The following is a 12,919-nucleotide window of genomic DNA, read 5'->3' as shown; positions in this document are numbered from 1 at the left end:
AAACAGTATAATATTATTCACACCTTGGACATGTGTAAATTACTTCTATAAATGAAATTTTGATTAACTGTGTGTCAGAAAGGAGTAGTGGTGCTTAAAAATAACTGGAATCTGCAAAAGCAATTTATTTAAAGTAACTTTTTTCAATACATCCTCTCAACATAATGTTCATGAAAACTGGTTTCTCACTGAAGTATTTTTGCACTAGGAAGATCTTCACATAAAGCAATACAGTATTAGCAATGATTATTATTAATCATACTACAAGACTAATATTCTACATGTGAAGGTTTTTAAGTCTCTTAAATCTATACAAATACTCTTTGTATAAATGACAGAGTTTTGGATTGCTGATGGGAATGGAATACAGCATTATTTACAAGTAACTCACTTTTACTCTTTTTAGAGTTTAATAACTCTAAAACAGAGTGTTTGGTTTACTTGTAGAATATAATGAATGACTAGTTTATCTTTAAAGAATCATATTATTGGTGTGGATAAGAGTGTTAGACTGAAATGGTGACTGTATACATTCATCTGATCTTCAGAGGATCTATTTTTAAATACATTTATATCTAGAAGCTAGTATATGCCCGTAAGTACCATGTTTGGTTTGAAATATTTTCATAAACTGACAATTTGAATGTAACTAGAGTCAGAATCATTATTACATTGACTCAGTTAACATGCACAGAATTCTTAGGATAGCCAAAAAGAGTTTTATATAAGAAAGTAGAAATTTGATCTGCTGTGCCCACAGTGAATTATTTCCATAACAATGAAGGTATTCAAATACATCAGTAACAGTGGTGTTTAAAGAGAAATTAAAGTATGAAGGCTTTTGTGGTGGGCCAGTAGGGGGTGCTCCTGCACTGAGCCACCCATTTACTGAGCCCAACCACCTTCCAGGCTCCAAGTGCCTCCCTGGGGGCACCTCATGTCTGGCTGAACCCCTTCCTGGAGCATACCCACCAGCCTGGGGGTATAGCTGCCACCACCCAGGGACAGGCTTGATCCTGGCACTGTGCCCCCTGGGAAACACAGGCCTAGTAGCCCTCGAGGGTCTCGAGGGTACTTGACTCGCTTCAAGAACTTGGGGTGTTTCCCTCAGTCAGAAGCACAAGTAGTGGTCTCTCTTAGTCAACCGAACCAAGGGGACCCCAAGGTATAATCTAGACCCATTCCCAATAAGTCTCCCATACTAGGTACAAAGGAGAACTTTATTGGTTACAAGGAGTAGGGTTGCAATACAAGGAGTTACAAGGAGTAGGGTACAGAGTTGAGTGGTATCAGAGAAATCCCATAGAGCAAACAGGGTGGTTGGGGTAGCCTTTAATCACACATCTGAGTTACTGCAAGCTATATATCTAGTTAGATCTCAGGTAGCTTACTTACAAACATCATTCAGAGGCAGGTGGAGATTCCCTCTGGAGGCAGGCAATTTATTGATCATGAGTTTCAAGCAAGAGAGCAAGTTTCAGATGGTCCAGCTCTTCTCTCTGTCTGAGTTTTCACCATGGCTACTCCCCTCCTCCTGGGCAGTCCTTAACTTATATAGCCCTTATGACCTCATTTCCCTGGTCCAATGGAGGCCAGCACCTGTTCGCTGCCAGCCAACCAATTTGAAATGCATCATTGGTTGCTGGTCAGACTGACAGAGTCTCTAGCCCCCTCCCAATCAGGTTGGCATTGCTTAACAATAGGGAGCAAAAGCCCGTTACCCAGGTATGTGATGCCAGTCACATAGGCAGAAGGAGCAGGTTTCCCCCCTTCCTCAGGAATGTATCCAACTCAGGTTACAACTCAGGGTTACCTAAAGAGCCCGTATTAACCAAATTGTCATGGAGCAGATTTTTTGGGGAGAGACAGAGGTGGCATTCTGCCACAACTTTAATCCCCACACTAAATTTCCTTTGCTTTGTTACATTTAGGTTATAGTGGGTGTGTCTATACATGACTGTATGGCACCTTTGCTATTGTGCCATCATTTAGTACTTTCTTTTGGAAGTACTAAAAAGACAGCACAGTAACAGACCATACTACTCCAGGCCAGCCATATGTAGTTATTTTTGGCTGCTACATTGCCATAGCAATGTGCTATAATGAGGGAGCACATTGCTATGGCAATGTAGCGGTGGCATCACAGTTTTTGCCAACAGATGCTATGGTGCCATAGCATCTTGTGTAGACACACCCAGTGTAAACTTCATTTCAAAACATTGTCAGGTTTGATAGGACTTGTGTAGCTTTCTAAAGCCCTGTTCAGCCTAGTTGGACTAGGTTAATAACTAGATACAGAGCTCTTCCCTTCTCAGACTCTAGTTCAAATATAAGCAAATAGTAACCTATATGATACACATTTGTGAAATAAGTTCATCTTGTCCTTGTACCTGTCCACATAATAATAGCCATCTTCACAATTGGCACTAACTGGTAATACCTTTATTGACAGTCATTTTCATAGAAAAGTTAAAACATAAACACTAAGGTGAGTGATTCTCTCCTATCTAGAGATCTTTTCAGTTTGGGATCAAAGAACTATGGCAGATCAGTTTAGGGAAGTGTATCTCTTCAAGCTGAACTCTGATCTTCAGTACTAACATCATAAATCTCTACTATTTGAGCTAAGAACAGCTCTGTTAATGGCTGTGGGTTGTTATCTGCTGCCAAAGATCTGCCAATAAAAAGGTGGGGGGGACGACATATACTGAAGTGCAGTAGGTTACATATGAAAAACATAAGATCCAGAGGACTTTGTTAGAAATATATATAAAAGAAGGCAGGTAAAAGGAACATAATTTCAGATTTAGACAAAACAAAGGTAAAAGTAGCTCTTATTCTGGAATGTGTACATGAAGGAAATAGAATGTACTAAAGAGAAATCTTAATGTTATTAGGTTATAGTCCTACCAATGTTGAGAGTATCTAGATGGAACACAAGGGAACAGTATTCCCCACATTCATTCATTAACACTGGGCCTGTATTTGAATGAAAATTCTCAAAAGCCATTTTCTTGCAGCAATCTTCATTTATCATTTGGACCTATCACAAACTTGATGGACTATATAATAGTGGTACTCAAAGTAGATCAAATTTAATAACTTGCTGAAATTTCTGCAGTTGCAGAGGGTTACCCTAATGGCTTGTAAATGGCTGTATGGCTATAGTAATTATGCTATTTTTGACCACAGTAAATTGATTCTATTCATGAGTATACTCCTCCTTGGCCCTGTGTTAAAGATGCAGTTGAATAATCTTGGTCTTAGGTGGTTTATTCTATGCTTAAATATGCTGGCATTATAAATAGGCCCCATTTTCCATGAACTATGTGATCAGAAGAGGAATAAATCAATGGAAAAGATGCAAAAGAGCTGCTTATGCAGAATTGTACCTTTCCCCCTGGAGCTAACTCAGGCATGAGCTTCCCTGAAAAAAAAATTATACAGCCCATAGGTTCTGCATTTATTACACTTAACAGCTATTGCTTGGGGGAGACATTTGTTTTGTAAGGAATGTTACCTGTACTTCACAGCCTCTAAGCTATTTGTATTTATAAGGAATTATTTAGTGGTTCAGTTTTTGCTCTGTAACCCTAGGCAACTAAACTGACCTGGGGAGCCTGAAGAAACTAGTGATTGAACAGAATCCATAGAGCTAGGGCCAGGGATTCCCACAGAACTAAACCACCATGGGGCACCTAAAATCAGTTTCTCATCTCTGCCTTCACTTCTTCTTCCCGCTGCAGTCTACCAAATTGCTGCTATTGAATTCATGTACCTTTCAATCTCTGGTCTGGCTTCCTTTACCACATGAAGTTGAAACTTCTCACTCTTACCGGCTAGATAACCCTCCCCATGGACAGCTCTAGAATTTTGAAAAGGGGAGTGCACATGGTAAAGAGCATCATCACATATAACACAACACATATTTTTCTCCAGTTGAAAAGAAACGAGAAGCTTGACTAATATGCTAGGGGCCTAGGGCTGTATTGTTGAGTTTAAGATTGCAATAAAACCAATCTAACATCATTGGAATGAGCTAAAAAAAAATCTGTAGGGCTGAGAAATAGGAGCTTCATTACCAAGAGCAGCTAACAGACAGCAAAATTAAAGGGTTGCCCCTGACCCTCCCCTATTCTGGTAATTTAGTGTACCATGTTGTCCTACATTTCTTAAATATTTTTTTCATGCAAACTGAAATGTGTTTAACCCTTATTACTTCTAATCTACATAGGAACAAAATTTAACTGGAATAAATTTGCATAGTCCTACAGGCTGCAGTTCACCAGCTAGACATCTGGCTTCTATCTTCTGAAAAGTCCTGGTGTATTTTGTTTGATGGATGGAATAATAAATTACTGGTGACTACTTATGAATACTTTAATCTACTGTGATATTTACTGTACAATTATATTGGCAGAGTTTCATGGGAGGCTTTTGGAAATAAACAGGAAAGCCAAATAATGACTCCACCTGACATCCCTCAACTAATCCTTGAGAAAGAAGCTACTACAAAAAAATAAGAGCCATTCACTTTGAAGCCCTAGTTTAGCCTCCCTGCTGGGATTTCTGAACAGGTTCTTCCAGGAACATTTGTGGAAGTTGTAAGAGGAGGGATGGATGCTTCCCCAAGGAGATATGCTTCCCCAAGGAGAGGCAGAGATTTGAAACTGTGAGCCCACAGCCTTTAAAGCTGAGGTGTGGATGAGGTTTCTGTCGTAAGAATGTTTAGACCATAAGTAGAAGAGAAATGCATATAGAGTTTTGTATGGTTTCTGGGTTTATTTTTAACTAGTTCTCTTTTTTTTTTAATTTTATAATCGAACAAAGTAAATATTGTGTATTTGGTTACAAAAAAATTAAGGAACCTAATTGAAGGGATGGAGTTTTTCATTTCAAAGTCAGGCCTTTGAATGAGCTCAGCACAGAATCTTCTGCTTCCAAAAATGCAGGTTAATTCAGTCATAAAGAGATTGCAACCCCCTAACCTACAGACTTGGATAAAAAATAAACTTTCAACGTCTTCATGGCAAAGTCTTATTTAATGAGGATCAGAATTCTCTTTTTAAAGACTTGGGGAACTAAATATCAGTGTCCTTATAAAGAACAGATTCTAGTGCTTTAATAGCATTTTTGCTTTATCCTTCAAGTTGAGCAGCAGCATTTTGACAGCATTCTGGTATTTGTCTCTGCTTTCTTCCCGTGATAGAATCATTAGGTGTGTTTAGCCACAAAACTTCTGACAGTCCTTTTTTGCTAGGAAAGCTGTTAGTAAAGTTGCCTAACTGCTGGCTTGGTTGATATCCAAGAATTGTGAGACTAGAAGCCTGCACCTGGCTGTTCATTTACATTGTGGGAGCGCCTGAATCATTTCTTCTCTTTTATGAATTGTTCTGAAGCCTTTGTGCTTTTCTCCATTTTGGTATCTTGCCTCCTGACAGCTATGTTAGTCCAAGACACTGATTCGGCTGAACTGTCTCATCTCTTCCCCAGAGAATTCCTAAGTGCAGTGAAAGTTTTGGATGTTCTGTTGCCCTACATAATTGTGTCCAGTCTTCTCCATGTTTTGCTAGCAGCTATTAAACACTTTAGCAAAAACAGCCTGACTGTACGCCTGCTGGAAGTTACATCTTAGAAAAATCCCTTCTGCTAATAGAACTACAAAGAAAATGGCTGAGAATGAGTATTTGTAGATAAGGGAGTTTGGCAAATAACATACAGCAAATATCTTACTCTCTGATGTTAACCAGTATATTAACAGGGTAACTTCTCTGCCAAAACTGCTCTTAATATTCTGCAACCATATTAACTGAATGGCACTGAAACTTATCAGACAATAGATTCAATTAACAATCTCTTCCTGCTCCCTCATATTATAAATATCAAGCTTTACCTCAGGAATTAAAATTTCCTTGCTGAAGATGACCAAGAAGATCTATTCAGAAGGCAGATTATCTCACATCTCCTTATCCTGGCGGTGTTACAACTTTCTCTGAAGCATCTCGTTTTAACTACTGTTAGAGACTAGATACTTGACTTTGGATGTGACTCAGTCCAGCATTTCCTATGTTTGTAAAGAGTGGCTCTTACACTTTTACAATTTGTATTGCTATCATTATTTTAGAAGACCAGTGTTTTAGTTGGTCTTTGTTTCTTTCCCAGGTTTAAATAGCTGTTGTTAGTCCAGTTGCAGTTCATATCTGATGATATAAACCAAGTTAGGAATGATGAACTGTTACTGGAAAATTGGGGGTGGAAAGAATTACTTTTTAATGCAGAAACAACCATAACTGGTGTGGTACACAGAAATGAACTTTTGAACATATGTCATTAACTGTGATTGTTCTTCCTCCTGAAAAACCCAGGTGTGCTACTACTACCTCAAATGAATAATGCTTTTAATTACAGGTGTGCCCAGAAGAATCACAATAGTTATGGTTGTCTGAATATATCTATAAAAGACTTTGTGAATTTACAGCTAGTATTCATGAGTTTACAGCGATTTATTAGAGTTTAGGCACAAAGTCTAGAATTTATTAGATCTCATCTCTCCCTTCTGGTCATTATTTTACAACTAATCCTTTTCAATTTGTGCAAACAAAAATGGAAGCTGATTTATTTCAGATCCTCCTCCCCCCACCCTTCAGCTTTTAGGGAAATAAAAGCATTGGTTTATAAAACTAAGCTTAGGACATGTCTTGAAGGCAAGTCCATGGCAATAGAGGTTTAGCCTAATGGCCGACCCAGTTTGTCAGTAGGAGGCCTGGGTCTTATTTCTGACTCCTGCAACAGCCTATTGTTCCCATCTATAACGTGGATGCAACTAACCCTAATCACCTCACAGAGATGTTTAGTGGCTTGAGAGGAGTTTGTTAAAAGTGCCAATAAAAGCTAGGCTCCCTTTGAATGCATCTTAGAAAATCTCTAATTAATAGCTGTAAAGGATTTGGAGATGCAGAATTATGCAAATAATTCATAACAAATAGCTTAATTGAAAAATGATTCCTCTCTGTTTATAAATTGTCTGTGAACAGATTAATTTTTCTGTTTCTTTCATTTTTCAAATTCATTTGCCAAATAACTGTGACTAGTACTTAGATTGTTGTCAAGTACGTTCTTCTAAATATTTAAAATTTCAGTGGATTTTCTTTATTTGACACACGTCATGTGGCATACTTCTGTTCCCTAATGGAATGTACATGATTTTAAGTAGGCTTTCCAGTTCAAATACTTATGATTAGAAATTTGAAATTAATTTTCCCCAGTTCTCCTGTGGAAATAGCTTAGTATTCAGTCTCTCCACAAACATGCATGACTTTAAACTTATTTGTCCCTTTGTTTACAAGAAGTGAACGAGGTGCATTTTGTATTCACAGAAAAATATATTTTAGCGGTAATTGTCCACCTTTATTCAGATAAAATATGCATCTGTAAATTGCTAGGATAACTAAGCACGAAAAAAAGCAGCAAAGATTAGCAGAAGTAGATCAACAAAATTAAGTTACTATAAGAACATGTGCTCAAACCAATTTGTTGTTGTCCTAGGACCTCTTGTGTTCCAGCTACATTGATGTGAAAGGACTGTACAGCACATGAATGTTACATCTCATAAATTCTGTGTGCTTTCAAAACTGCAGGGGCCAGGTAAGCAAAGGCACTTCTGAGAGCTGTTCTAGCTTATGCTAGTTGTGGAAGAGGCCCCCTGCAGTTCCTGCATAGGCAAGTTAAAAGCCCATTTCCATTTCCCATTCTGTATAAGTGGGAGTGCAGCTATAAATGCAAGTCTATCCTGCTAAGGTTGACTCATTACCCCAGGTATTCTTCACCTTCTGAATGACCATCAGTCTTTCCTGTGGGTACTTGTCCAAAATGAGGAGTAAGTGAAGGAACTAACGCATTCTGTACCAGACCACATTGCTTCTTTACTCTTTAGTGATTTGCTCTTTTTGAACCCAGTTGTATATGGTTGAGTTGATTACATTTACCTGTAATATTCAGAACACTTATTTAATCACAGGTTTACGCAGTCCTGGATGTAATGAGGTGTAATGAGTAGAATTTGCACCCTGGGCAAACCCTGCAGGAAAGCCAGGAAGTGGGAGAGGAAGGTGCTGCTGAGTGCCCAAGTGGAATGGGTTCCAAGAATGGGGGTTGAGAAGGCACAGGAGTCTAACCTGCACTGGAGAATCAAAAGCAGTCTGCAGCTGCTGCTATTGCTGCAACATGATCTGCCTGCCCCAACTGTTGCTTCTACAAGAGCAGTGTAGTGTCCCTGCACCTTGCTTCTGTTGCAAGAGCAACACCATGGAGCTGCTTCTCCTATCAGGGGGTGATTCTGGCACCCCAACTAAGCTGGCATCCTGCTCACCCAACCCAAGTTATGCTACTAGCCCTGGGAATTTGCAGGAATAAAAATCAGATCATAAGGAATACAAGTGCACTTTAACCTAAGTTATTCCAAGTTTACCATGAGCTGCTCCTTATCAGGCCAATATGTCAAGTGCCAAACACTCATTGGGCACATCTACATGTGCAATAATGCACGTTTTCTAATGCGCATTAAATTTAGTAACTCCAATGTGAGGTACTAAATTAATGCACGCTAGGCTGCACCAATGTGTAGTAGTACATTTGCATGCTTTTTTAGTGATGCTTAATGCACAGTAGGGCTCTGCGAAATGGTTAGTTTCTGTTTGGTTTCAGATTTGGCCATTTCAGAAGGACAATGATTCATTTCAGTGTTTCAGATCACTGTTCTGTTTTGATACGGCCAAATGTGTTTCAGAGTTTCGATGCTGTTTCGGTGATTCGGCCATAGGCTATAATGGAGAATCACTAAAATGCCTATAACTTTGTAATTAGTTGCCTGATTCAGATTAAAATTGCTGAGATGGTAGTCCCTTCTGAGCTCATGAAGCCTACCAAAGCCAATGAGATAGGTGCAGGGTTTTCTGGGAAACTGTACCTCAAACTGTTCAAAGCAAAACTTGTATCACTTGCCGGCAGCAGCAGCATGCTGTCATCCCGTGTGCAGATCTGGGGGCCCACGCCCTCCAGGAAGGCTGCAGAGCTGTACCAGACTCATCCTGGTGGGGCGCAGGCCCCTGGATCTGCGTGTGGGATGACAGCAGGCTGCCACTGCTGGCTGGAACTGGTGCTTAGCGCAGCCCGCACCAAGCACCGGAAAGACTGGTGCTGCCGCTGGCCCCAACCAGCAGCAGCAGCATGCTGTCATCCTGCACACAGATCTGGGGGCCTGTGCCCCTCAGGAGGGCTGCAGGGCTGTGCCAGACTCCTCCCAGGGGGCATGGGCTCAACATGCACGCGGCATGACAGCAGGCTGATGTCCCTCCTCAAGAGCACTGGGATTGGAAGGGACCTCAGGGACAGATCACAGACACTGGCCAGCTACAGATGTCAGTATCAGAGCAGTCCTCCCCGCTCCAAGTCCTTCCCCCTCCCTCTTCTTAGTTTCTGTTTCCCTGCAAGCCTGGCTCCGAAACGCTGACATTTTCTGGAACGTTTAGCGTGGTTCCTTTTTGTTTTGGAGATATTTTGGAGCCTTCCATTTCATTTCAGATTCAGTGTTTTGGGGCCAAAATGGGCCAAAACACCTCCAAAATGAAATGGCTGCCAAAGTTTTGCACAGCCCTAGTGCACTGTAGACTATTTTATTGTGCATTAGCATAATATCATGTTTTTTTACATGACACTTTAATGCGCAGTAAAATAGTTTACTGTGCATTAAAGTGCATGTGTAGATGTGCACATTGAGAATACTTTACCCCAGTAAACCTTAAAGGTCTAGGCTTGCTACTATAGAAGTCAAGGGTCTGCAGTTGATTAGAGGTCACAGGGCCTTCAGCTGGCATAGTTCTGGATATATGCACTAACTTGAAGCTGGCTGTGCTGATTTTACACCAGTTGAGGCTCTCAGTTATTATGTGCTTGCCATTTAAAAGCATTTCAGTGTCACTAAAACAATTCAAGCCAAATAAGCACAAATCAAGTAAAAAAACCCACAAGTTGCTGCATTCATATACGGTTTGATGTGAACTTTGGGGGTAAAAACCCACATTTTTCTTTGAATTCTGTCATGCTTTAAAAAATCATAAGTCCACTTCTATTTGTCATTTTCAAAATGTTTTTATATCCATGGACTTCCTCCAGTGGCTAATTTAACACCTGCAAAGTCCCAGGGCTGTGTAAACTATTGATTAAAATAGCTGCATTATGTTAAAAGACATGAGTTCATAACCTGTTTGAATGGCCAAGTTAAACAAGAGACAATTAAGATCAAACTGGCTTCTTGCTGTAGTCGCAAATGGATGGATGAAAGCTCTGGTTAGGGAGCATGGAATGTAGCCTGAGTTGTTTAATTTGGCTTTTGAATGGTTAGTGTGTTCCCAGCTTTGAAGATCTGAATGACTGAAATGATAACTTAATGAGCCAAAACATCATAGTTCAACTTACTTTTTTAAAGAGTGTGTGGATGAATTCCTTTAAAGATGCACAGCAAACTGTTTTCAAGCAGCCTTAGGAATTGGCCTTACCCTGCACCATTCATAAAGTTCATAAGGTATTCTTCCTTTAACATCATATTGTAAACTAGGAAAGGAAAATAGTATGTACATAAATTTCGTTCTTTAGTCTGAGAAAACTCATGGCTATGTCAAAGCAAAAAATGGAAGAATCATATTAAAGAAGAGATAGAGCAAACTACTTTCATGGTATATTTCTGAACAGATAGCAAAACTTTTAAGAATTTTTCTTTATAGACAGACCCACATGAAATTTGCTTTTCTCTTCTAGCCACATTCCCCTTCAGCTAAAGTGCTGTGCTCAAGTCAAACAAAAGCTCTGATCTGAGTAGTTATACAACTTGTAGACCCACCTATCACCTCCTTTATTCTGTATCTACATCAATCCTCTTGGGGAAATGATGGGTCTTTCTGGCCTCTAATGTCAGGGACATTCCACTACAACATTTCCTTTCACAGAGAGGAGTGAGAAGTCATACCTCTTTTAGTTATAGTAAGAATAGTTTAAAGCCATTTAATTGAAATTTTTAACTATTTAAAAAAAAAATCTTTATCCTGTCCAGGTCCACATATGTTCAGTTGCACAGAGCATGAAGGAGTGGACAAAACCACTATCTGGATTTTCGAAAGTGCTCATCCTTGCCTTAATTTTGCTACCATTGGAATCATGATGGAAATCTTACTATTTATCAAAATTTAAGAGCTATCAAAAATCCCACCTTGTGGCTTAAAGAATACTACCCTAAAACTCATAGCTTATGTAACAGACAGAAATAATAACCAGGACAAAGAGGCTTAAGACAGGGAATATTTAAATGATCACTCTATATGTAGTGCTGTCTTCCAAGCCCAACATGCCATGTCAGTGAAAACAATCCATTTTGGGATGAAGGGCAACAATAAAGACAACAGATTGTATAAACAGTGAAGGAAGAAGGATCTTGATGGGTCACAAGAAAAGGAAAATCACTATAAGCTACTTACTGTCTGAACAGAACATACAGGTCCTCCCTGAACTTTTGAGATCTCATCAGAAGACAGTCCTTACAGCTGACTATCCAGTGTTCAATTCTTCGGTCATCGGCAGTCCCTCAGTATGAGGGTGACAGTCTTCCAGTAAACAGGGAAGTCATTGGTGAGTCTTTAGGTGACTGTGGAGGCCAATTCAAGACCTGCACATTCAGAGACAGATGTGGCAAATAGCTCCAGGAGAAAGGTGTAGATCCTGGTGATGCCAGGTCACAGCTCTTTCTCTTTGTTGCTATCATCTATCTGCCTCCATAGCAAAGTGAATTTACTTGAAATGATCAATGTCTGGTGGTGTATCACAGCATTATTGGGGATGATTCAGTGCTTGAGTCTCCCAGGTATTAATGTTAATATTGCATTCTTTAAATTGGTCATCAAGGTATCCCTGAATCTCTTCTTTTCTCTACCTCTAGAGTGGTGACTTCAGTGAGTTGGGAGTATAGGACCTGTTTTGGGAGCTGATAGGCATCCTTATGACATGTCCTGTCCAACAGAGCTGGTGCTGTGAAAAGATGGGTTCAATGCTGGTGCTAGTTACTTAAGCCAGAATGCTGGCATTAGTTCTTCTGTCCTTCCAATTGATCTGGAGGATTTTCCATAGAAATCAGTGATGGTAAGTTTCCAAAGCTTACAGGAGTCTCTGATATGTTATCCAAGTTTCACACCCATGCAACAGAGTAGGGATGATGATAGCTTTGTAGATGAGAAGATTGGTTTGGTTCCTAATGTCATGACCATCGAAGACATGATTTCAGAGACATCAAAAGGCAGCACTGGCAGATTTTATTCGATTTATTATTTATAAATAATTATTTTTTATATTATTTATTTTATTTGATGTTGAATATTGGCATCTCCTTACTTTTTGGGAAAGGTGGCTATCCAGGTAGGGAAAATGCTAAACATTCTCTAAGGATTGGCTTCCAAGAAAAGCTGAGTCCACTCATATGGGATCTAATTAGTCTCTGTATTTAAAATGTCATGGCTGGGAAAAAATACCTGGCCCATTAAAGTTAATGGCAAAGCTGTCATTGACTTCAGTGGCACTAGGTACTTTGACTCCAAAAATTTGGGTCCCTTGAGATTCTTTCAAAGATGCTGCAGGGTGCCATGCAATGTTAGTAGTTAGGTGTGCAAAAATGATTCACAAGATAAGCCCAGAGATTTCAAATAGGAATTCATAGTGTTAAAAACATGCAGACCTACTGAGGTTTTTCTCAGTTCATTGCAACAAAAGAATTGCTCTGTTGTGTTTCTGTAGTCAAAAAATGAGTGAAAATTGAGATATGACATTTGCCAAGAGGTGCCTTGAAACTAAAGATGTTGAAAATCACTGTTTTAAGCCAATC

Source organism: Alligator sinensis, unplaced genomic scaffold (assembly GCF_000455745.1).
Source record: "Alligator sinensis unplaced genomic scaffold, ASM45574v1 scaffold173_1, whole genome shotgun sequence".
Lineage (NCBI taxonomy): Eukaryota > Metazoa > Chordata > Crocodylia > Alligatoridae > Alligator > Alligator sinensis.
The sequence above is the reverse complement of the archived record's forward strand: the minus strand, read 5'-3'. Positions refer to the sequence as shown.